Here is a 25,218-nt window from a genome sequence, read left to right as displayed (position 1 = left end):
AAAAAAAAAAAAAAGAGAGAGAGAGAGAAAGAAAAGGAAAGAAAAAAGAAAGTAATCCAAACCTCAGGTGGAGGTCAAGGCCAGACCCTGCCTTAAAGATAGATTGGTGGATGATAGATAGATAGATAGATAGATAGATAGAGTCCTACCCACTACCACCCTTCCTAAGCCCTGGCAACCACTCATCTTGTCTACCAGCTCCATGGTTTTCTCTCTCCTAAGGTAAAGTTGGAATCACACAGCATGCATCCCTGGCTTCTTTCACTGACAGGCATTAAAGTACTAAGGTGCCCTATGTCTTTTCATGGTCTGAATCTCATTTCTTTCTTAGTACTGAGCTAATATTCCATTGTCGGGATATAATACAGTTTGTCCACTCACTGTGCAGGACATGTGGTAGGGAGTATTGCTGAGATAGGGCCTCATATAGCCCATGATGACCCCGTCCTCCTGATACTCCTGCCTCTACCTCCCAAGCGCTGGGATTAATTCCAGGTGTGTATGGCCGCCCTGGGAAGACATCTTTCTTGGTGTGTGTATACATGTGTATGAGTGTGTGTGTGTGTATGTGTGTGTGGTGTATGCAAACGTGTGAGATTACATGCACCATTTGAAATTTGTTGAGACTGTTTCTCGTTGAACCTGGAGGTAGGCCACCAGTTCTCTGTGTCCACCTCCAACAGTGAGGCCATGCTCTCATTTTAACATGGGTGCTGGACCCAAACTCAGGTCTTCAACCTTGACCATCCCTCTGGACCTTTTTTGTTTTGAGACAAGATCTCTTTTGAAATCCAGACTGACCTCACGCGTCCTTCATAGCCAACGCTGCCTTGGAATGCCTCAGCTTCCTAAGTGCCAGCATCACAGGTCTGTTGCTAGCACACCCAGCCAGATGCGTCTTTTACAGATGTTTTCTTGCAGTTTTGATTTCTCGTGCTCTGGGAATTATTTTTAAATTATTTGTTTAATGTTAATTAACACACCCCTGAATCCATTCTATAGTTCAACAGGCAAGCTCCTGTAGTAAAGTCTGAAGAAGCTTGGTAAAGCTGACAGAGGAAGCCACAGCCATCTTCCACCGTCTGTAAGGCCAAGCCCGCCCTCTAGTGGTTCCCTCAGCAGAGCTACGCACCACTAAAGCTTTGTAGACTGGGGCAATTACAACTCTCTATCTCTGGTAATATCCTATTAAAAGTAGTTTTAGGCTCTTTGTCACGGGCCTGAGTTCGTAGGCGCAGTGGGCCTAGCGAAGTCAACATGCCGGTCGCCAGAAGCTGGGTTTGTCGCAAAACCTATGTGACCCCCACGGAGACCCTTCGAGAAATCGCGTCTCGACCAGGAGCTAAAGTTGATTGGAGAGTATGGACTCCGAAACAAACGTGAGGTGTGGAGGGTCAAATTTACCCTGATCCATAAGGCAGCCCGAGAGCTGTTGATGCTGGACGAGAAGGATTCTCGGCGTCTCTTTGAAGGCAATGCTCTACTGAGGCGATTTGTTCGCATTGGAGTGCTAGATGAGGGCAAGATGAAGCTGGATTACATCCTGGGCCTGAAGATTGAGGATTTCTTGGAGAGACGGCTGCAGACCCAGGTCTTTAAGCTGGGCCTGGCCAAATCTATTCATCATGCCCGCGTGCTCATCCGCCAACGTCACATCAGGGTCCGCACACAGGTGGTAAATATCCCATCCTTTATTGTGCGTCTGGACTCTCAGAAGGACATTGACTTCTCCCTCCGTTCTCCTTATGGTGGTGGCCGTACGGGCCGAGTGAAGAAGAAGAATGCCAAGAAAGGCCAGGGTGGTGCTGGAGCTGGTGATGATGAGGAAGAGGATTAATTCCTTGCTGTACTGGAGGATTGTCTAGTTTTCCAGATGAAAAATAAAAAAAAAAAAAGTTAATACTTGGTAAAAAAAAAAGTAGTTTTAGATTTTTTTTTTTTAGTGCTAAATTCATTCTTTAGTCGTAAGTGGGGATTTATTTTGGTTTTTTGTTTGTTTGGTTTTTTTGGTTTTTCAAGACAGGTTTTCTCTGTGTAGCCCTGGCTGTCCAGGAACTTGCTCTGTAGACCAGGCTGGCCTTGAACTCACAGAGATCTATCTGCCTCTGCCTCCTGAGTAATGGGATTAAAGGTGTGTGCCACAAGACCTGTCTCTATCTGAATTTAAAAAAAAACAAAACAAATAAAAAAAAAAACCACTCTTGATATATTGTTGTGGGGCAGTCACCAGAGAAGACAGCTCGTATTTGGTTTTAAGCCGATAGAAAGTCTTTATTAGCCAATGGTGACTCTACTGGGTTTGGGATCCCAGTGTATTGCTGAGCCTTTCTCAGGGTGAGTTTTTAAACACAAAAACCATGTTCTAGCTCCACATACTTCAGTTAACAAGAACAGTTAGCCAGAAGCAAAACTACGAAAACCAAAAAGCAAAAAAGTTAAAATATTTAGAAACTGTCCCAGAACTCTGGACTTTGATGGAGTAAGTCTTTGTTTTCATTTCGCCAGGTGCTGTCTATGTGCTGAGTTTTACAGCCTGAGTAGCACTTCCATCATGGAGTCAATTGTGCTAAGGTCTGGGGCCCAGTTAAAATATATAGCTCAGGCTCAACCTGCCTCGCTCTTCTGAGTCCTGTCTTTTTTTTGTTTGTTTGTTTGTTTTGGTTTTTCGAGACAGGGTTTCTCTGTGTAGCCCTGGCTGTCCTGGAACTCACTCTGTAGACCAGACTGGCCTCAAACTCAGAAATCTGCCTGCCTCTACCCACCCCTCCCCCCTGGCGTGCACCACTACCGCCCAATGAGTCCTGCCTTTTTTAAAACAGGATTTTATTTTATTTTATGTGAATGGGTGTTTTTTGTAGTCATGTACCCCTATTCATGCAATGCTTTCATAGGTCAGAAGAAGGTGTCAGAACCCCCATCCCCACCCCATAGGCTCATATATTTAAGTGCTCAGTAACCAGGGCAGAAACTCTTTGAAGAAGAGATTAGAATGTTTAGGTGTGGCCTTGTTAGAGGAAGTGTGTCCTGGGGGTGTGCCACGGACTGGGGTTTCCTACGGGGTCTCTTGTTCCGCGGGACGATGGGTTCTGGCCAGGTGTGCACGGGATTCGGCTTTGACAAACAGACTAGACACGAGTAGTGTAAGGTCTGAGTGTATTTCTCAAAAAATGACATGAGGCTTTTACAATCATTGCAAAAGAGAGATGAAAAATCTGGCCGCTCAGTAGTCGAGGTACATCTGAGGCCATCTAAAACACACTAGGTCTAAAACAGCAGCCATCTCCTCTGGACTGGTGCAGCACCCCTGGGCTCCAAGTATGTTCGGGCTGCATGGTCCTGGCCAGGGTTCGGGGGGTGGGGGGCTGCAGGTGCACCAGCCAGGAGGGTAGAAGCTTGAATCTCGAGTCCTCAATGCTGAATGCTCGAATCTCAAATGCTCACTCTCTCGAATCTTGACTGGTGCTGCACCCCCCCCCCGCCCCCGGCCTAATCGCTCCGGGCAGGGGTGGGGGGGTGGGGAGGGGGAAGAGCTACAGACTGCATGAATCTAAGCCCTAGTCCACCTGAGTTCTGGTTCTAATCCGAATGCGAATCTGAATGCTGAATGCCGACTCTAGAATGCTGAATGCTCTATGCTGTCTCTCTTTCTGTAAGCTTTAATGCCCTACCCACAATGCTGGAGGCAATTAGTTAGAATGGCTTAACATTCCAAACCAGGGTTTAACTAGGACATTGGAACATTGGTGAAGGTCAGGGAGCAATGTCCGAATTTTCTTTTTCTAAGCTGTTAAGAAATGATATCTTGGTGGGCCCCTAGCACACAAGTATGAGGACATATCTGGGCTACCTCTGAGTTTGGGGTGCCAGGTGAGGAGGCAGGAGACTGACTTTCCTTGAAGTTTACGCCTCAAATATCGCCATCACGCAAAGTGTGCATGGCAGGGGTTGGGGAGGCAGGTAGAAGTGTCCAAAAGCCTGTGCCAGGCCCAGCCTACAGATCAGGACATAGCTCTTAGCAACTTCAACACCATACCTGCTTACCTCGACGCTCCCCACCGTGATGATAATGGACTAAGCCCCAGAAACTCTAAACAGAGCCCAATTAAATGCTTTCCTGAGTTGGGCTTAGTGAAGATATCTTTTCACAGAAATAGAACAGTGACTAAGACAGATTTATCTCTTTATTTCTTCTGCACCTCTACATTTCTGATAGGTTATTGCTGCCAGATTAGATTGTTGTAAAGGCAGGTTTATCGGGAAGGAGAAAGAGCTCCTAGGCAAATAGAAGATATACACATTCCTGCTGCACTAGATAGGTTTCTAGGGGCACCCTTGCAGAGAGAGAGAGAGAGAGAGAGAGAGAGAGAGAGAGAGAGAGAGAGAGAGGCATTCCACAGCAAATTGCTCGTGTGGACCCTCAGGATGGTGTGATGTTCCAGAGCCTTGCTTCCTGCCCTTACACATGTCTCTTCCCTTTCAACATAGAATCTGACCCAGGTCTTTGTATATCCGTGAGGCAGGAGCTTACCAGTGAGCTACACCCCCTGCCGCCTTATAATTCCTGAAGATGTCTTTGTTCTCCGTCCAGTCCTCTTGGGGCCAACTATGTGTCATTAGTCCTTGAAAGGAGTTTCATAAATAATTTGTAAGTGGATGTTTATGGATAAGCCTAGTGTAGTAAATTGCTTCAATCAAGGTGTATCTGTCAAAGTCCCAAGAGGAAACAGGTGGCACACTCAATTAGCAGAACTCAAGGGAGGGCCAGTGTAACACAGTCCTGCACTACTGTCCCGGGAAACATCAAGGCTTTACTCCTGGGGGCTGGGAGAAGCGAGGGAGCCATGGGGAGTTTCCCACCAGCCCTAGTTGAGCTTTTGAGGATGAAGTTGGGCAATAACTCCATTCAAGCTGACCTCTCTTCCAGTGTCCATGGAGTATTTCTTTGGTTGGACTCTAGTGGACTGCACTGAACTACTCTATACAGGTCAATGGCTCTGAAGAGAAGGATTGGAGAGCGAGCAGCTCCTAGGCAAATAGAAGATATACATATTCATGCTTCACTGGGTAGGTTTCTATTGCTGTGATAAATGCCATAAGCAACGTGGAAAAAGAGGGTTTTTATTTGGCTCATACTTCTACATCACACCTGTAACCTTTATTAAGTTGTTTGTTTTAGTTAATTTGGTCATGCTGATTGGTGTCAGTAGTCCTTCTCCTCCCATCTTTGGGATTAATAGGAACCTTACTTGAGAAAATGCCTGCTCATCATATCAAGCCTGGGGATCGTGATTGATGTGGAAGGACCCAGTTCACTAAGGGCAGCGCTACCCTTAGGCAGGCAGTCCTGGGTGCTTTAAGAGAGCAAGCAGAGCAAGCCGGTAAGCATCATTGCTCCATGGCCTCTGCTTCAGCTCCCACCTCCATATTCCTGCCTTGAGTCTTGCTTTGTCATGGTGATGCACTTGTGATGCTTCTTCCATGTAAACAAAGGTTAAACGTTAAAAACAAAACAAAACAAAAACAAAAACAAAACTTTATTAAGAAAATGAAGATGAGCCAGGCAGTGGTGGCTCACGCCTTTAATCCCAGCACTTGGAGGCAGAGGCAGGTGGATCTCTGAGTTTGAGGCCAGCCTGGTCTACAGAGTGAGTTCCAGGACAGTCGGGGCTATACAGAGAAACCCTGTCTCAAAACACCAAAAAAGAAAAAAAAAAGAAAGAAAGAAAGAAAAGAAAAGAAAATGAAGATGAGCTGGTAGTGGTGGTGCACAGGAGGCAGAGACAGCAGATCTCCAAGTTCAAGGCTAGCCTGATCTGCAGAGTGAGTTCCAGGACAGCCAGGGCTACATAGAGACCCCTGTCTTGAAACAAAAACAAAACAAAAATGAGCAAACAAATAAAAAGATAATGAAGATGGTAAGGCATAGAGGCACGTGCCTAATCCTAGCACTAGGGAGGCAGAGATATTTCTCCTTCTCTTCTTCTTCCTCCTCCTCTTCCTCCTCCTCCTCCTCCTCCTCTTCCTCCTCCTCTTCTTCCTCCTCTTCCTTTTCCTTCCTCCTTCTCCTCTTCCTCTTCTCCTTCCTCCATTTCCACTCCTCATCCTCCTTTTCTGCTGACCTACATCCCTAGCCTGGCTTAGTAGCTTCTTAACTCTGGTCCTTGTCTTAGCTTTTCCACTTTCTTCTGCGCTGGTAGAAGAGGTTTTTTTTTTGTTTTGGTTTGGTTTTTTTGTTGTTTTTTTTGTTTTGTTTTGTTTTTGAAGTGTGAGTCTGACCCTTTTGCTTCCTTCTTTGCTTAAATCCTCCAATTCTGTGGGGCATCTTCTCACTCCATCTCAGTCACAAAGTCATCTTAACTTGGTACCTTAAAACCAGACAACAGGGCTTTGAGCACCTGTCTCCCCAACTGTGCTGGTCATGTTAGAGCTCTTTAAAAATGGGGGGAAGGACCCTACACTCAAGGCTCGGGAAAGGCGACCCCAAACACCACCAAGACATGTATTTGATGCAATCAGCAAGAGGCTTTTTATTCCAGCTAGCTGGGGCGAGACTCATATCCCTCGTAGGGGTAGAGGAGTCTGGCACCAAGCAAAAATTTAAACAGGTTTTTATACCCACACAGTTGCTAGGGGAAAAGGGGAAACTAAGGCAGGGGAAAGTACGGGGTAGTCTCTGATTGGTGCTGGCTTGTGCTAGGGTTCAGAAGTAGGTTAGCTACTTGGCAATTGTTTGCTACCTTATTTTTCTTTTTTCCTGCCAGGCCACTCCAGTCTCTAAGCTCTGGGGGCTGGTCCCCCATTCTTCTATGTCCTGGGAGCTGGTCTCCCATTCTTCTATGTCCTGGGAGCTGGTCTCCCATTCTTCTATGTCCTGGGAGCTGGTCTCCCATTCTTCTATGTTCTGGGAGCTGGTTTCTCATTGAGTTCAACTAGCGGCTAAGTTCCCACAGTACAGTTTGAAAATTTTAACCTCTCAGTCAGTTTTGTCAGCTTGAGACAAGCAAGGGTCACCTGGAAGAGGGAACCTTGTTTGAGAAAATGCCTCCCGTGAGCTCAACCTGTGGGCAGGTCAGTATCTTTGTAATTAGTGACTGAGGTGGGAGCACACCGCCCACTGTGAGTGGTAGCACGGACCTTCAACTCCTGATCCGATCCTCCTTCCTCTACTTCCCTATGCTGGGGTTACAAGTACGAGCTGCTCATCCTGGTCAATGTCCTTCAGGCTCCCTACAAGATCATTTGCTCTTATTATCATAAACAAGGACCTTGTTCTAACACATCTCCACGTTTATTATGTCAGAAATAAGGGGTAGTTCTTTGTTGTTTAACTTTGTTCTTTTTGTTTTTGTTTTTGTTTTTGTTTTTCCAGACAGAGTTTCTCTGTGTAGCTCTGGCTGTCCTGGAACTCACTCTGTAGAGCAGGCTGACCTCGAACTCAGAAATCTGCCTGCCTCTGCCTCCCAAGTGCTGGGATTAAAGGCCTTACACTAGTTAAAGGTCTACCCATTGCTAGCCAAGGGGCGCATACCTTTAATCCCAGCACTGAGGAGGTAGAGGCAGGTAGGTCTGGTGGGTTTATGGTTAGTTCTGTCTATGCCAGGAGTTCCAGGCTAGTTAAAGTTACATGGTAAGACCATCTCAAAAACAAACAAAACACCACAGCCTGCTCTGTGTTTATTTAATCACAACACTGCTGAGGATCTACGGGAATGTGTGTGGTGATGGAGGCAGAAGCTCCCACTGTTTTCTCTCGTTCCAAGATACAGCTTCCGTCATCTTATTTAAATTTTAAATCAGAATGCAGCTTATACTTGGCATGCACACTTAATATGCTTTTCATCGTCCTCAGGAACTGTCAGCACTTATCTGAACTGCAGAATAAGCTATGTCAAACGGTGCCTGTGTCTTTTTACTTCTCCTTGGTCAGTGGGAGAATCTGATGACTCCAGTACTACATATGCTTCACAAAGTGAGGCTCATATCCTGTTGCCTTCCAGGAACCTGCTGGCATGCTGCCCTATGCATACATTTACAAAAGCCATCTGCAGAGCTAAGCATCTTTTATTTTAAACGCTTAAAGTGTTTTTAGAGACACTGGCTTATATTCCACAGTGAACAGCAGTATCTATTATGTGTCAAATAAAAGGCCATCTGTTTTCTTGGGAAAAGTCATTTTTTTTTTCCTTCATATAAAAACATATTCACTTTGCCAGGTGGTGGTGCTATACGCCTTTAGCCCCAGCACTCAGGAGGCAGAGGCAGGCAGATCTCTGTGAGTTCCAGACCAGCTTGGTCTACAGAGTGAGTTCCAGTCTACACAAAGAAACCATGTTTCAGAAAATAAATAAATAAGTATCAAAAACAAAGCCAACAACAAAACAAAACCCAACACAGTCACTTAAGTGCTGTTGTCATTCTTTGTCACCACCATCTTCAGGGTGTTCATAAAACCTCCACAATCTCCAGTCTTAGAATTGTAGACATATAGGGACACATTTTACAATTAATTATAAGGATAAGGCCCTCTGAAAACAAGCCAAATAGCCTGGGATTCAGTCAAGAAAGAGTTAAACTTCTTTATGGAAAATGAACAAGAGCCAGCAAGATCACTCACATGCCACTAACCCTTATGACCAGAGTTCAATCCCTGGGACTCACATGGTAGAAGTAGAGAACTGAGTCCTTCAAGGTGTCCTCTGACTTCCACATGTATCCTGTAACATACACATGCCTACATACATACATACATACATACATACATACATACATACAGCAAGCAATATAGAATAAAATATTTTGAATTGAAGAAGTAGGAGGAGGAGGAGGAGAAGGGGAAGGAGAAGAAGAAGAAGGAGAAGGAGAAGGAGAAGGAGAAGGTGGCAAGCTAATAAGTAACAAGCTGGGTGTTGCTGGCCCACATCTATAATCCTAGCACTCTGGAGGCAGTCTTGTTCTTTTGTACAAGGCCAGCCTGGTCTCAGAATGAGTTCCAGGACTGTCTGGGCTACACAGAGAAATCCTGACTAGAAAACAAATAAACAGTAATGGGGCTGGAGAGATGGCTCAGTGGTTAAGAGCACTGACTGCTCTTCCAGAGGTCCGGAGTTCAGTTCCCAGCAACCACATGGTGGCTCACAGCCATCTGTAATGGGATCTGATGCCCTCTTCTGGTATTTCTGAAGAGAGTGACAGGATACTCACATAAAATAAGTAAATAAATATTTTTTACAAACAAACAAATAACAATAACAACAACAACAAACAAAATGAAAAGAACAAGACTTTGAGAAATTAAAGACAGGAGGAGGCAGGGGGACTTGCCTACTTTCTCCTGTCAGGCTTCAAGGCCTACAGCCTCTGACATTGTGGTGCCCTTTTCAAAGTGTGCACAGCAGGGACCTTCAGAAGGACCTAGCATAATGTCTAGGGGCTACAGGCTAAAAAGAGGAGAATAAACAGTATAGCTTCATGTTAAGAAAGAATGGATGGTGGGTTTGTAGATCAGAAACATTACATTCTAGTATAGTTCTTCGACTCTAGAAGTCATAGTCCTAGCTTCTGCCTTCAATAATACCTGCTCAAGTACACTAGGGAGGAGTGGTGCTTTAGAGAGATGTTTTTACAAGAGGTTCTAGACATCGCGACCAAAAGCATTGTGGGAAGGAAAGGGTTTATTTGGCTTATACATCTCAATCATGGCCCATCATTTTAGGGAAGTGAAGGCAGGAACTAAAGTGAGCAAGAACCTGGAGGCAGGAACTGAAGCAGAGGCCATGGAGGAGTGCCACTTATTGCCTTATGCATCTCAGGCTACTTTTCTCATACCTGTCAGGACCACCTGCCCAGAGGTGTTACCACCCATGATGACCTGTGCCCTCCCATGGCAATCTTAAGAAAATGCCCCCACAGACTTGCTTATAGGCCATTTTCTCAACTGAGGGTCTCTCTCCAATGATGCTGACAAACATCAGTAGGTTGACAAAACACTAACCAGGAGAAGAGGTGAGGTAGGGAAGAGAGGAGACACACTGAAGGGTGGGATTCTGGCAAGATCTCAAGAGTCAAAGGACACCCCTTGTGCTCCCAACAAACTGGGAATGGCTTGCTTGTCTGTTTATTTATTTATTTTGGGGGACTGTAGAAATGGTCCAGTGACTAAAAGTACATGTTGCTCCTCTTTTTTTTTTTTTTTTGTAAGATTTATTTTATTTTATGTACACTGTAGCTATCTTCAGACACACCAGAAGAAAGCATCAGATCCCATTATAGAGCCACCACGTGGTGGCTGGGAATTGAACTCAGGACCTCCTGTGGAAGAGCAGTCAGTGTTCTTAACCACCGAGCCATCTCTCCAGCCCTACTTGTTGCTTTTATAGAGGACAAGGGTTTAGTTTCCAGTACCCACACAAAGGCTTGCAAACATCTTAACCCGAATTGCAGGGGATCTAACAGGCATACATGTATGTAGTACACATACATGCATGCAGGCATAAAGTAAAGTAAATACACTTTATTTTATATGTGTAAGTATTTGCCTGTTTGTTTATATGTGTACCACATATGTGCTCCTTTCCCTCAGAGGCCAGAAGGGTGACTGATCGATGGAACTGAAGTCACAGAAGATTGCGAGCTACCAATGCTGAGAAACAAATGCAGATTCTCTGCAAGAGTAACACATACTCTTAACTCCTGAGCCATCTGTTCTGGCTGGTTGTATGTCAACTTGACAGGATCTCGAGTCATCTGAAAAGAGGGAACTTCAACTGAGAAGATGCCTCCACAAGAGCCAGGTATGCTCTTCCTTTCTTCCTTCTTTTCTTCCTTCCCTTCTTTCTTTCTTCCTTCTCTTCTTTCTTTCTCTCTCTCTCTCTCTTTCTTTCTTTCTTTCTTTCTTTCTTCCTTTTCTGTTTGTTTTTTGAGACAGGGTTTGTTTTTCAAGAACGGAACAGTCCTGGCTGTCCTTCCCTTTGTAAACCAGGCTGGCCTCAAACTCACAGAGATCCACCTACCTCTGCCTCCTGAGTTGCTGGAATTAGAAGCATGATCCATCACATTCCGTTTAGGCATTTTCTTTATTGATGTTAATGGAGGAGGCCCCAGCCATTGTGGGTGGTGCCATCCCTGGGCTGGTGGTCCTGGGTTCTATAAGAAAGTAGGCTGAGCAAGGCATGGGCACAAGCTAGTAAGTAACATCCCTCCACAAAGGCCTCTGCCTCAGCTCCAGTCTCCAGGTTCCTGCCCTGTTTGAGTTTCTGTCCTGATTTCCTTCAGTGATGGACTATGATGTGGAAGTGTGAGCCAAATAAACCCTTTCATCCCCAGCTTGCTTTGGTCATGGTGTTTCATCACATTAATAGTAACCCTAAGTAGGACACCATCCTGCCAGCCTCTCAAAACTGAGAAAGGTTGTGAACTACTGTCTGAACTTCAAAGAATTTGGGAAGGTCTGTGAAACTGACAGGTGGTCTGTAGATCTCTTCTCTGAGACTCTTGAGGACGTCACATCTGCAAGGGTAACAGAACTCAGGGAAGAGTTCTGCATCTGTAATTGCAATGTCTGACTTCTGATTTCTGCCAGTTGAGTAACAGGAAGTAAATTTGCTACAGAGCTTTCTTTTTTTTTTTTTTAAGGAGAACAAGGTTTTGAAGGAACAGTTTAGACGTCTGCCAGTGGTCTTTGAAGAGCACGAAAAGGCCAGGAGGTGGTGGTACACACCTTTAATCCCAGCACTTGGGGGGCAGAGGCAGGCAGATTTCTGACTTCGAGGCCAGCCTGGTCTACAAAGTGAGTTCCAAGACAGCTGGGGCTATAACAGAGAAACCCTGTCATAGGGGGAAAAAAAAGCCGAGAAAAAAAAAAGAAAAAGAAAAAGAAAAGTACTAAAAGGTGAGGCCTGGTTCTGACTGTGAGAAGAACTACTAAAAAGAAGTAGGTAGAGGGCTAAATATCTGTTTTCTTCCCTCTAACGAGAAGTGCTGTTTAATCACTCTGCAATCTTTGTAAACTGAGTTGCTGAAGAAAAAAACCCAACACAAACTAGCTTCAGTAAAAGGGGAATTTAAGAGAACTTGAGCACCACAGAATTTAGAGTGCTGTGTGCCTTCCTTCCCCCATGCTCCCCGCCCCTGCTGTGCTGCATCCCTCTAAGCTTAGAACTGGGGTATAGTTCAATCTGTTTGCCTAGCAAGCCAAATCAGAGACCTGGGGCAATCTCTGGCTCTGGGTCGTGGTACCTGCCTGTAATCCCAGCACTGTAGAGGTGGAAACTGGAGAATCCAAAAGCCAATGTCGTGGTCACCTACATCGTGAGCCCCAGGCCAGCCTGGACTGATAGGACTCTGTTGGAAAAACAAAACAAGTGTGGTATGGTGGTGCACATATTTGATCCCAGCACTAGGGATATAGAGGCAAGTGCATCTCAGTAACTTCAAGGCTAGCCTGAGGTAGATAACAAGTTTCAAGCCAGTCAGGGCTACATAGTGAGACCTTGTCTTAAAAGAAAACATCCTAAACAAACAAAGCCCCAAAGACAAAACCCAAAAACAAAACACTAATAAGGTTGTGGATTGTCAGAGTGCAAAAGAAACTTCACTAAAATCAAGGTCTACAATCAGGGTGTTGGCCGAGCTGCGTTCTTTCTGGAGATAGTCCATTTCCTGGTCTTGTCCTGCTTTCAGGAACCTGGCTGCACTGCTTAGCTTTGGCTCACTTCTGGCTTCTAGCCAGACAGTGGAGTCTTTCTCATAGTGCTTTCTCAGATTGCTACTCTGCCTCACTTCCCACAAGTAAGAGCCTCTGGACTATATATATGTCATACCGACATATGCTTATCTGTGTAGGCCAGAAGGATCTTCTCATCTCCAGGTCTTTAATTCCCTCTGCAAACTTAATTGTCCTTTGTCATGAAAGGCAGTACAGTCGCAGTTGTTAGAGGTTAGGACTTGGGCTAGAAGGTATGCTCAGTACCTTGCCTATTGCACCACATTAAGTTGAACATAGAAGTGTGCTACCACTGCAAGATGGCTCAGCAGGCAAAAGGTGACTGTCACCAAACCTGAAGTCCTGAGTTTGATCCCTGGAAGAACCTACATGGTAGAAGAAAACCAACTCTCAGAAGTTGTCCTCTGACTTCTACATCCGTGCGCCCCCAAATAAGAAAATAATAAGCAAGTATGAGACACGTGTCACTACTCAGGCATCGGGACAAGCCACAGCCAAGGGCAGAAGAAGGCTTCCTATTAGGATGCCTTTAGATTGGCAGGAAGAGAGAAAGGCAAAGCTTCATGGGAGCTTAGTAGCACTCAAAGTTTGGTTTTGTTTGGTTTTGCTTTTTTTTCCCTCTGTTTTTCTTTTATTAAATAAATTTTTTTTCAGCCGGGTGTGGTGGCGCACGCCTTTGATCCCAGCACTTGGGAGGCAGAGGCAGGTGGATTTTTGAGTTCGAGGCCAGCCTGGTCTACAGAGTGAGCTCCAGGACAGCCAGGGCTACACAGAGAAACCCTATCTCGAAAAACCAAAAAATAAATAAATAAATAAATAAATTTTTTTCATACACTTCTGAATATATTTCTGAGATTCTCCCCACTTCCCTTCTCTTCCAAATCCACACCCTTTCTGCCTCTCCTTAGAAGACAAACAGGCATCTGGACAATAATAAAACAAGATAAAACAAAACTGGCTTAGGACAAAACAAACAGAAAACAAAGAAAAAGCATAAGAAACACATACAGAGCAAAGCACATGTGCACAGACAGGAACCCCATAAAAACTCATAGCCAGAAGCCATAATATATACACAAAGGATCTGTCAGGTTAAAAAAAAAATGTCCTGACAAAACATTATGAGACAAAGAACCTCCAACAAGCACTGGGTTTGTTTTGTGTTGGCCAACAACAGCTGAGTATGGGGCCTACCCTTAGAAATAGTTTGAACATTTCCTACCTTCTACTCCTCTTAGGTGTGTTGGCTTCTTTTTGTTCTAGAACTTTCAAGTGTGCTATGAAGTTACTAGTATGGGATCTTTCCAATTTCTTTATGAAGAAGGCTCCTTTATAAAGTACTATGAACTTTCCTCTTAGCACTGCTTTCATTGTGTCCCATAAGTTTGTGTATGTTGTGCCTTGATTCTCATTGAGTTCTAGGAAATCTTTAGTTGCTCTCTTTCTGCCTTGACCCAGTAGTCACTCAGTATAGAGTTGTTCACTTCTATGAATTTGTAGGCTTTCTGTTGTTATTGAAGTCCAGTTTTAGTCGTCTGATAGGATGCAAGGGGTCATTTTCATTTTCTTGTATCTCCTGAGACTTGCTTTGTGACAGAGTCTGTGGACAGTCTATGGAACAGAGAATGTTCCATGAGGTGCTGAGAAAAGACATATTCTTTTGTGAGTGGGTGATATGTTCTACAGATAACCATCAGCTCCATTATGTCTCTGTTTAGTTTTTGTCTAGATGATCTATCTATCGGTGAGAGTTGGGTATTGAAGACTCCCACTATCCATGTGTGAGAGACGATGTGTGACTTAAGCTATAGTAGTGTTTCTTTTACAGAAGTGTTACCCTTGCATTTGGGGCATAGATGTTAAGAACTGAAGCTGTCATCTTGGTGGATTTTTCTTTTGATGAGTATAAAGTGTCTTCCCTATCTTTTAAAATTAATTTTGGCCGGGCAGTGGTATTGCATGCCTTTAATTCCAGCACTTGGGAGGCAGAGACAGGCAGATTTCTGAGTTCAAGGCCAGCCTGGTCTGCAGAGTGAGTTCCAGGACAGCCAGGGCTACACAGAGAAACCCTGTCTCAAAAAACAAAAAAAACTAAACAAACAAAAAAATAATTTTGGTTGGAAGTCTACTTTGTTAGATATTAAAATGGCTACACCAGCTTGGGGCATTTGTTGGAAAATCTTTTTCCAACCTTTTACTTGGAGGTAATATGTATCTTTGATGGTGAGGTATGTTTCTTGTATGTTGCAGAAAGGTGGTTTCTGTTTTCTTTCTTTCTTTTTTTTTTTTTTTTTTTTTTTTTTTTTTTTTTTTTTGGTTTTTCCAGACAAGGTTTCTCTGTATAGCCCTGTAGACCAGGCTGGCCTCGAACTCAGAAATCCACCTGCCTCTGCCTCCCAAGTGCTGGGATTAAAGGAATGCGCCACCACGCCTGGCCAAAAGAAATGTGTTTCCCAGGCTGGCCTCGAACTCCAGATCCTCCTGCCTCTGCCTCCTTCAGCAAATCCTACCAGTCTGTGCCACCAGAACGGGCAGTTTCTGTTTTCAAATCCATTCCCTTAGTCTGTGTCTTTTCATTGGGGAATTAAGTCCATTGATATTGAGAGATATAAAAGACCAATGATGGGCTGGTGAGATGGTTCAGCTGTTAAGAGCACTGACTGTTCTTCCAAAGGTCCTGAGTTTAAATACCAGCAATCACATGGTGGCTCACAACCATCTGTAATGAGATCTGACACCCTCTTCTGGTGTGTCTGAAGTCAGCTACAGTGTACTTATGTATAATAATAAATAAATCTTTAAAAAAATAAAATAAAAGACCAATGACTATTAATTCCTGGTATTTTGGTGGCGGTGGTGGTGGTAGTGTGTGTGTATTTATGTTTCCTTTCTTTGGGTTTTGCTGTATGAGATTATTCATTATCTGTGTGGTTGTAGAAGTAGTAAACTTTCTTGGATTGGAACTTTTCTTCTAGTACCTTCTACGGTGCTGGATTTGTGGATAGATATTGTTTAAATTTGACCTTATCATGGAATATCTTGTTTTCTCTCCCTGTGGTGATTAAAATGTTTGCTAGGTATTGTACTTTGGGCTGGCATCTGTGTTCTTTTAGAGTCTGCAGCACATCTGTCCAGGCCCTTCTGGATTTTAGAGTCTCCATTGAGAAGTCAGGTATAATTCTAATAGGTCTGCTTTTATATGTTATTTGATCTTTTCCCTTACAGTTTTTAATATTCTTTCTTACAGTTTTTAATATTCAGTGTTTAATTATCTGGTGAGGTGATTTTCTTTTCTGGTCCAACCTATTTGGTGTTCTGTAAGCTTCCTGTACCTTTATAGGCAAGCCCTTAGGAAAATTTTCTTCTATAATTCTGTTAAAAATATTTTCTGAGCCTTTGAGCAGGGATTCTTCTTCTTCTAGTCCTATTATTCTTAGGTTTGGTCTTTTCATAATGTCCCAGATTTCTTGGATGTTTTGTGTTGGGATTTTTTTAGACTCAACGATTTCTTTGATGTGTCTGTTTCTTCTAGTGTGTCTTCAACGCTTGAGATTCTCTTTTCCATCTCTTGTATTTTGTTGGTGATGCTTGGGTCTATAGTTCCTGTTCACTTACCTAGTTTCCATTTCCAGAATTCCTTCAGTGTGTGTTTCCTTTATTGCTTCTATTGCCATCTTCAGGTCTTGAACTGCTTCCATCTTCCATTTCCTTGGACTGTTTGTTTTCTCTTGGCTTTCTTAACATTCTTTAATGGATTTATTGCTTTCTTCCAATTGTTTGATTGTTCATTTCTTCTTTAAAGATCTCCATTATCTTCATAAAGTTGATTTAAAGTTGTTTTCTTTTCCTTTTTCCTTTTTTTTTTTTTTTTTTTTTTTTGGTTATTTCAAGACAGGGTTTCTCTGGGTAGCCTTGGCTGTCCTGGAACTCACCTAGTAGACCAGGCTAGCCTCCAACTCACAAGATCCACCTGCCTCGGACTCCCAAGTAAATTAAGGCATGTGCCACCACGCCCATCTTAAGGTTGTTTTCTTATGCATACTGCCTTGGTTGGTTGTTACACTGATGTTTAAGCATGTGGGTTTGAAGTGATTATAGGTCTAGGTGCCAATTTCTGGGCTTGTCTTTGTTGGATGGGTGTTTTCTTCCTTGGTTTCTGTTTCCTCTCTGGTCTTCTGGGTGGAGTGGCCTGTTGTTGAATAGAGGATCTCTACCCAAGTTGGGAACTGCACTTCTTATGGCCTGAATGGCCTCTTGTTAAGCAGAGGGCTTCTCCCCACATTAGGGTCTGAAGGTCTGTTGATGTGTATGCCTTCTGATCTGGGCCTTCTGATCTGGCCTGAGGTCCTATGGAGTTCACGATACCAGCCTGGCCTCTGGTGGAGTAGGAGGCCACTAGAGGTGTGGGCCAGGATATAGAAGGAGGGGCAGTTGGGGTTGAGGTTTTGTTGTGTGCTGAGGGTTAAGAACGAACATGGGCTTCTGGCCTGTGCATGTTGCCACAGTCTCTGTGACTTCGTGTGTGTACCAGTCCTACTGTGTTCCTTGGTGTCTTCCATCCCTTGTTTCTTTCTGCCATCTCTTCCTCAGAGTTCCCTGAGCTGTGGGGAGGAATTTGATGAAGATATCCCTCTTAGAACTAAGTGTTGGAAGATCTCTTACTCTCTGCACATAGTCCAACAGTGGGCCTCTGTATTTGTTCTCATCTACTGCAGAAGGAAGCTCCTCTGATGTTGACTGAGAAAGACACTAGTCTAGCAGTATAGCAGAATCTTTTTTTAAAGATTTATTTATTTATTATATGTCAGTACACTGTAGCTGTCTTCAGATATCCCAGAAGAGTGGGTCAGATCTCATTATAGATGGTTGTGAGCCATCATGTGGTTGCTGGGATTTGAACTCACAACCTTTGGAAGAGCAGTTGGCGCTCTTAACCGCTGAGCTACCTCTTTAGCCCATAGCAGAATCTTGTTAGGAGTCTTCTTATGGCTATGTTCCTTTAGCAGTACAGTAGAATTTGGTGTTCCCCTAGGTCCCTGGTCTATCTGGTCTCAGCTACTTGGCCACTCTGTCTGTTTTCATTTTGAGAAAAGGTTTCACTCTGTGTAGCCTTAGCTGTTCTAGAGCTCACTAGGTAGACCAGGCTGGCTTTGAACTCACGGAGATTCCCCCCCACCCCACCCCACCCCCGCCTCTGCCTACCAAGTGCCAGGATTAAAGGTGTACACTACCACACTTGGTACCAGTATTCAAATTCTAGGCCTGCTAGGATTGAATTATTATCTTTGGAGACACTCAGGTTGGCCTTGAACTCACAATGATCTACCTTCCTTTGCCTCTTGATTACTAGGCTTAAAGCCATGCACTACCTTACCCAGATAGATTGTATTATTTGTTTGAGACAAGGTCTCTAGCCCAAGCTGTTCTCAAACTTCCTTTGTAGCTAAGTATGACCTTGAACTCCTGGTCCTCCTGCCTCTACCTTTCCAGCGCTGGGATTGCAAGCATGCTTCATCATGCCCAGGTTCAGTTACATGACCTTTTTATAGTAACAGAACAAAAGAAAAGCATAAATAAATGTATTTATCAATATACCAGTGGGGGGGGATCAGACATCTGGATTACTGCAAAGAGGATAGATAGAATCTTTCTGTAGGTTTCAAGTGCTTTCAAATGACATTCTTAGCTTTAAAATTAAGAGGAACTACTGGCCAGCTAAGTTAATATATTACAAAGATTTTGATAGTCTAAAGCAGTGGGGTTTTTTTTTTGTTTGTTTGTTTTTCGAGACAGGGTTTCTCTGTGTAGCCCTGGCTGTCCTGGAACTCACTCTGTAGACCAGGCTGGCCTCAAACTCAGAAATCTACCTGTCTCTGCCTCCCAAGTGCTGGGATTAAAGGCGTGCGCCACCACTGCCCGGCTGAAAGCAGTGTTTTTCAACCTGTGGGTCTCCACCCCTCTGGGGTCGAACAAACAACCCTTTCACAGGGGACAAGTAAGACAATTAGAAAGCACACATATTTATATTACGATTCATAATGGTATCAAAATCACAGTTGTGAAGTAGCAACAAAAATAATTTTATGGTTGGGATGTCTCCATAACATGAGGAGCTGTATTAAAGGGTGGCAGCATTAGGAAGGTTGGGAACCAGTAATTTAAAGGATGGGAAGTCTGATATAGAAATTAGTGTTAAGGAGATGAAGGATACCCCAAGATAATTGTGGCTCTGGATCTGTTACATTCCAACTCTCTGCAATTATCACATTCTAATCAGTTTGCATAGTCACAGGAAACGGTTCAAAGGACACGCTAACAACCTGAATGTTTTAGCGTTCCAGTCTCAAGAGCAGGCTGCCCAGTCAGCAAGTGGCTCAGGTATTTGTCATGTGACAGGCCTTGTATTCCATCTCCAGTTCTGTCATTACCCTTGGTCTGTTTCTGTCTGGGGCCCTCTCCTTCACTTTCTTCCACCATGGCACTTTCAGTCTGTCATTGAGGACAGCTGCTGCACTGGGGTCAGACTCCTAGTCTGCACTCTGGCTACCATGTTCCCTTTCCCAGAATCCTCACTCACTTAACTGTCCTAACTTCTATTTTATACTAACCTGTGTGTGAAACGGGTCCCAAAGAAACTCAGGGCAAATGGCCTATTTAACACACCAAAGTATAAGTTGGCCTCCTGGTTCCTCCCAGCACTTCTCACCCCTATGCCCTATCCTAAACCTCATCAGCCCCTGAGCTCAGCTTCTTCCATTCTCCCAGCTTCTGTGTTTTGCTTTTTTAAAGATTTATTTTATTCATTTTATGTGTATGAGTACACTGTAGCTGTACAGATGGCAGTGAGCTATCATGTATGTGGCTGCTGGGAATTGAACTCAGGACCTTGGCCGGCCCCACTCACTCTGGCCCCATTTGCTCAGGCATAATTCACTGTAGCTGTCTTCAGACGCACCTCTTCAGACCAGAAGAGGGCGTCAGATCTCATTATGGGTGGTTGTGAGCCACCACATGGTTGCTGGGATCCTAACTCAGGACCTTCGGAAGAGCAGTCAGTGCTCTTATCCGCTGAGCCATCTCGCCAGCCCCCTGTGTTTTTTCTTTCTTTCTTTTTTTTAAGGTTTATTTATTTCATGTATGTGGGTATATTGTCGCTGTCTTCAGACACACCAGAAGAGGGCATCAGATCCCCATTACAGACATTACAGTTGTGAGCCACCATGTGGTTGCTGGGAATTGAACTCAGGACATTTGGAAGCCGTTCTCCCAGCTTTGATTCCTATAAAAACCTGCCATTTCAGCCACTGGGTCTCTTGTCTTGTCATCTTTGGTCCACTGCTCTTGGCTCCTGGTCCCCTCTTTTGTGTCTCTCCTCTTTTTCTCTAGCTCTCCTCCTATCTCTCTCCTCTCATGCCCTGGTCTTTTCAGCTGGTCTTCTTCAGTCTGAACTCTTCCAGTTGCCTCTGGCTGTTCTCTTGTTTTAAGTAACTAAATCCCAGTTGTTCAACAATTGGGACATTGGGCAACTATTGAAGACTCAGGGACCAGATGCTTGGGCGAAAACCTGCTAGCTCAGAGAGGCAGAGAAAGCACCCAGCTGACCTTCCTACTCCACTGATGTCCCTCCCAGAAGGAAAAACTCCCTCTCCACGCTGTCTTAAATACCCTACACATCAGTGTCCCTCCTTTCAGTCCCTGTCAACTGGTTGCTTGCTCCGTCTCTTAACCTAGGGTTGAGTTTATTTAGCTCTTGGGCTAAAGGTGTGTGCTAGGGCTAAGCCACAACACAAGGTTTTTCTAGTTCACAATCTAGTAGTTCACAATGTGATCAAATATCCTGCCACATCTCCCTAATAGCTACAGTTAAAAACCCCCTCCTCCACCATACCTGGGAACAGTCCTGTCCTCATTTTCATTCACTATTGAAATTCCAGTTTCAGTCGGGCGGTGGTGGCACATGCCTTTAGTCTCAGCACTTTGGAGGCAGAGGCAGGCGATTTCTGAGTTCGAGACCAGCCTGGTCTACAGAGTGAGTTCCAGGACAGCCAAGGCTACACAGAGAAACCCTGTCTCGAAAAAAACAAAAAACAAACAAACAAACAAAAAATTCCAGTTTCAGGCTGGGCACAGTAGCACATGCCTTTAATCCCAGCAGGCAGAAAGGCAATTGGATCTTTGTGAGTTTGAGTCCAGCCTGGTCTGCATAGGGAGTTCCAGGGCAGCCAATGCCATACAGAGTGACACTTGGTCTCAGAAAAAAGGAAGGAAGGAAGGAAGGAAGGAAGGAAAGAAGCAAAGGTATGAAGGAAGGAACAAAGTAAGGAATGAAGGAAAGAGAGAGAGAAAGATGCCATAATGTCTGGCAGTCTTACTGAGTTCTTTCTTTCTTTTTTTTTTTTTAACATTTATTCATTTGGGGGAAGGGATGTTTATGGAGGCCATAAGAGAGGTTATAGGTGAAGTGTCCAATGTCTGTCTGTCTCTGTCTATCAAGAGGATCTATCTATCTATCTATCTATCTATCTATCTATCTATCTATCTATCTATCTATCTATCTATCGAGGGTTTCACTATGTAGACAGAGCTGGCCTGGAACTAACTATGTAGACCATGCTAGCCTCACACTCACAGGTATCTGTCTGCCTTTGTTTCCTAGGTGCTGGGATTAAAGGATGTACTACCATGCCCAGCCTGAAGTGCTGAACATTATAAAATAATAATTAGAAAATGAGAAAACAAAAAAAAGAAAGAAGCTAAGTATTTTATAATAATAAAAATCCAGTTTATAAAAAATAGGTTGAGGCCGGGCGGTGGTGGTACACGTCTTTAATCCCAGCACTTTGGAGGCAGAGGCAGGTGAATTTCTGAGTTCGAGGCCAGCCTGGTCTACAGGGTGAGTTCCAGGACAGCCAGGGCTACACAGAGAAACCCTGTCTCGAAAAACCAAAATAGAACAAAATAAAATAAAATAAAATAAAATAGGTTATAGAAATTGGTTCTGCTCTACCATGTGGGTCCCAGAGATCAAACTCAGCCAAAGATGACCCTGAACTCCACCTCCTCTTACCTCCAGCTCCCAAGTGCCAGGATACCAGGACTGCTACTAGAACCAGATCCATGACTATTTAACTTACAATGCTCATAGGATATCATTTATAGTGCCGTTTAAAGATTAAGCAAATTAAAAAAATAGTTTAACAATTAAGTAAAAACATGGTTTACTCATTTCTCTTACCTAAAGCATTTCCTTTTCTAAACAAAATTGAAGTGTGGTTTTATGAGGTCTAGATGTAAGGATTACAGGAATTCTAAATAGTAAAACTCAAGGCTGCAATTTATTGTTGTTTATAACAACCCTTGTTTGAGAAGTCTCTATGGAAACACACATTCTCTCTCCATGCAATCTAGACATTATCAGTTGTGCTCAAATTCTCGACCTTTGGTCAGCAGGAAAGGTAAACTAGATCCGTGGTGAGTGTTCGTCCCTTCCTTTGTCCCCTTAATTAGCAATTCTTGTCTAGGGCCACACAGCTGTATCCAACAAGAAAACAGAAAAAACAACAACAGAAAAGAAAGCAGGATGGTCAAAAAGGAGCCAGCCATGGTGGTGCACAACTGTAATTGGGAACAGAGGAAACTGAGGCAGGAGTATTTTGAGTTTGAGGCCCCATCTTGAAAACATACTGAAACCCTGTCTGAAACACAAATGACCCAGCAAGATGATTAAGTGGGTAAAGGTGCTTGCTTGCCTAAGCCTGAGGAACTGTGTTCTATCACATTAGGAAGGAGGAAAACAACTCCTGAAAGTTATTCTCTGATCACCACATGTTCACGCTGCCTCTCAATAAATACAGAAATCTATAATTGTAAAAAAAAAAAAATTGTTTAGACGGGCAGTGGTGGCACACACCTTTAATCCCAGCACTTGGGAGGCAGAGGCAGGCGGATTTCTGAGTTCGAGGCCAGCCTGGTTTATAGAGTGAGTTTCAGGACAGCCAGGGCTATACAGAGAAACCCTGTCTCAAAAAACAAAACAAAACAAATTGTTTAAATAAATATCAAAAGTCAAAGCAGGATGGATTGAGCAAGAGATAAAAGATTCAGTACTTGGAGTGATGGCAAGAAAGCATCATAAAACCTAGGAATGCAGAAGACAGAAAATGCAAGGACTTGCATCTCCTGCAAGTCTCTAGAAGGTTCCTGGTCTGCCAAGCCCTGACTTTAACCAAGGGAGAAAGTTTATTGGGGGTAGATGTCATTTCCAAGCCATAGCCCACTTCAATCTCTTACATAGCTGCTCCTGACCTGCCTCCTATATAGACTTTAATGGACATTTCTAGGCATGGGGTACCACGAGGTAGGTAAATGCTGTTAGGCTCCATGAAAACGACAAACTTTGAAGAAAAAAAAGAATATTCATACACCTTGGTCACGCTACACTTTCATGACCTTTACAGTCTCAGTGTCTTGGTGAATTCTGTACAACTGAGGTTGGTTTCTTCTGGAAGTTTCGAATGTTTTTCTAACCTGTTCTGTTAAATGGAAGAGGGGTAGAGAAACAATCTGCGTACACTCAGAACTCAGCCTATGCTGCCTATGTGCTCTAAAGTGAGGATGCACATACACATGTTCTGTGTTACTTGCCTTTAGAAACTGCAGGGCTAAGGAAATTACGTAAAAGGCAAGGCTGAGGCAGTGACTAATCCGGCTGTGGAATCTCAGAGTAAATAATTCAAAGCGTTTCTGGACTCCAGAGCAGAAACAAACAGCAGGAGGTCGTGGGTGCTGGCTCTAGGCTTCTCAGAAGGCCAGAACTAAATCCCTCCTAGATGTGGTGAGGCATGGGAACAGATAAAGGGTAGACAGACAGGAAGAGGGTGTAAGCCAGGCATGGCAACCATTATACTAGGGCCTAGGCTTTCTTTTCTTTTTGTCCCCTCCCTCCCGCTCTCTCTTACTTTCTTCCCTCCCCTTCCTCTTCCTCCCACTTCTGCCCTCCACCCTCCTCTCCTTTCCTTCTCCTCCCCGTCCTCCTCTTATTTGAATGTATGTAGCCTGGGTCTTGCTGTTGTTACTACATAGACCAGGTTGCCCTTAAACTTGTGGCGATCCTCTTGCCTCAGCCTCCCAAACCCAGGATCTGCGGCCATGCCCTTCCTTGTCTGAGCTCTCTGAAGACCTCTATTCACACCCTGGCTTCAGTCCAGCTTCACCAGGAGCTTCGCCGTGGAAGACCTGTTGCACAGACTAGGCTGACTCCAGAGTTTGAGGAGGGTTGAAAGATTTGGGGGTTCCATGATACCACAGGGAAAGCCATACCTCCAGAGTTCCCTCTGCCTGAATGGAGCTGAAATGAATAATAAGCAGTCAGTCTGCTGGTACTCACCTCACAGTGCTCCCCTGGAAAGGAAGAGCCTCAGCTTGGGGCAGTAAACCTCCAAGATCTTAGCGTAGAAATGGGAAGCTGTAGAGTAAAGTTTAGATATCAAAATTTAGAGACTTACATTTGGCATTCATTCATTCATTCATTCATTCAGACAGTCAGACAGTCAGACAGTCAGTCAGTCTTTCTTTTTTTTTTTTAAGCCAGTTTTTAGAAGAACTGTTTTTTTGTTTTTGTTTTTGTTTTTTCGAGACAGGGTTTCCCTGTGTAGCCTTAGCTGTCCTGGAACTCACTCTGTAGACCGGGCTGGCCTCGAACTCAGAAATCTGCCTGCCTCTTGCCTCCCAAGTGCTGGAATTAAAGACATGTGCCACCACCCCCCAACCCCCAGGTCAGTCTTTCAAGACAAGTCTCATTATACAGCCTGGTTGTCTTGGAACTCACTATGTAGAACAGGCTGGTTTCAACTCAGAGATCAGCTTGCCTCTGCCTCCCAAGTGCTGGGCCTACAGGCATGTGACACTGTGCCAGACTAAACTTGGTATTTTAGTATTTATAAAAGCAAACTCTATTTCATTTAACTGGCAAGTCCAAGACTCAAGTCGGGGCAATTCTGTGATTTAAGTCAATGTTTGGAAACCTCATTCTCTAGCTTTTCTGCTCATTGTCTTGCTTCCTTTTTCGGCTTCTTTCTGCATTTTATTGCAATTCAATTAAAAAATACTTGCTGAAAGTCTGTTAAGGATTTGTCCCTGGTCTACTGTCACAACTTCCTTCAAGATTTAAGTGGGGGTTGCAGAGATGGCTCAGCAGTTAAGAGGAACTGAGTTTGGTTCCAGGGTTCACACCAGGCAGCTCTCAAACAACTGTAACTCCAGTTCCAGGGGATCTGACACCCTCCTCTGTCCTTTCGAAAGCATGCAGATGTTCATATGAACATATCTCTACACAGACAGATACATATGTACTCATAAATGAAGATAAAATAAATCTTTAATGGGCCAGGCAATTCTCGGAAAATAATAATCTCATTATAGCAAACAGCTGATGAACTGTAAATATGTGTATTTTTTGGTTTATTTGTTTTGGGGTTTTTCTTTTTTCTTTTTTTTTT

The 25,218-nt window shown here is 43.9% G+C and overlaps 1 long non-coding RNA gene and 1 pseudogene across 1 annotated transcript in view; one reads left to right on the top strand and one right to left on the bottom strand.

Annotated features, from left to right (window-relative positions):
• Positions 1–1,854, top strand: part of LOC116081146 — a 7,308-nt pseudogene extending 5,454 nt beyond the window's left edge.
• LOC116081148 overlaps positions 1–25,218 on the bottom strand; it is a 67,342-nt gene that overhangs the window by 34,930 nt on the left and 7,194 nt on the right. Inside the window, exon 3 of the long non-coding RNA XR_004114722.1 lies at positions 24,108–24,185. This is a non-coding gene — a long non-coding RNA (uncharacterized LOC116081148). The remainder of the gene's footprint in view (positions 1–24,107; positions 24,186–25,218) is intronic.

The sequence above is a fragment of the Mastomys coucha genome, unplaced genomic scaffold (genome assembly GCF_008632895.1).
Source record: "Mastomys coucha isolate ucsf_1 unplaced genomic scaffold, UCSF_Mcou_1 pScaffold6, whole genome shotgun sequence".
NCBI classification, from domain to species: domain Eukaryota; kingdom Metazoa; phylum Chordata; class Mammalia; order Rodentia; family Muridae; genus Mastomys; species Mastomys coucha.
The sequence above is the reverse complement of the archived record's forward strand: the minus strand, read 5'-3'. Positions and strand labels throughout refer to the sequence as shown.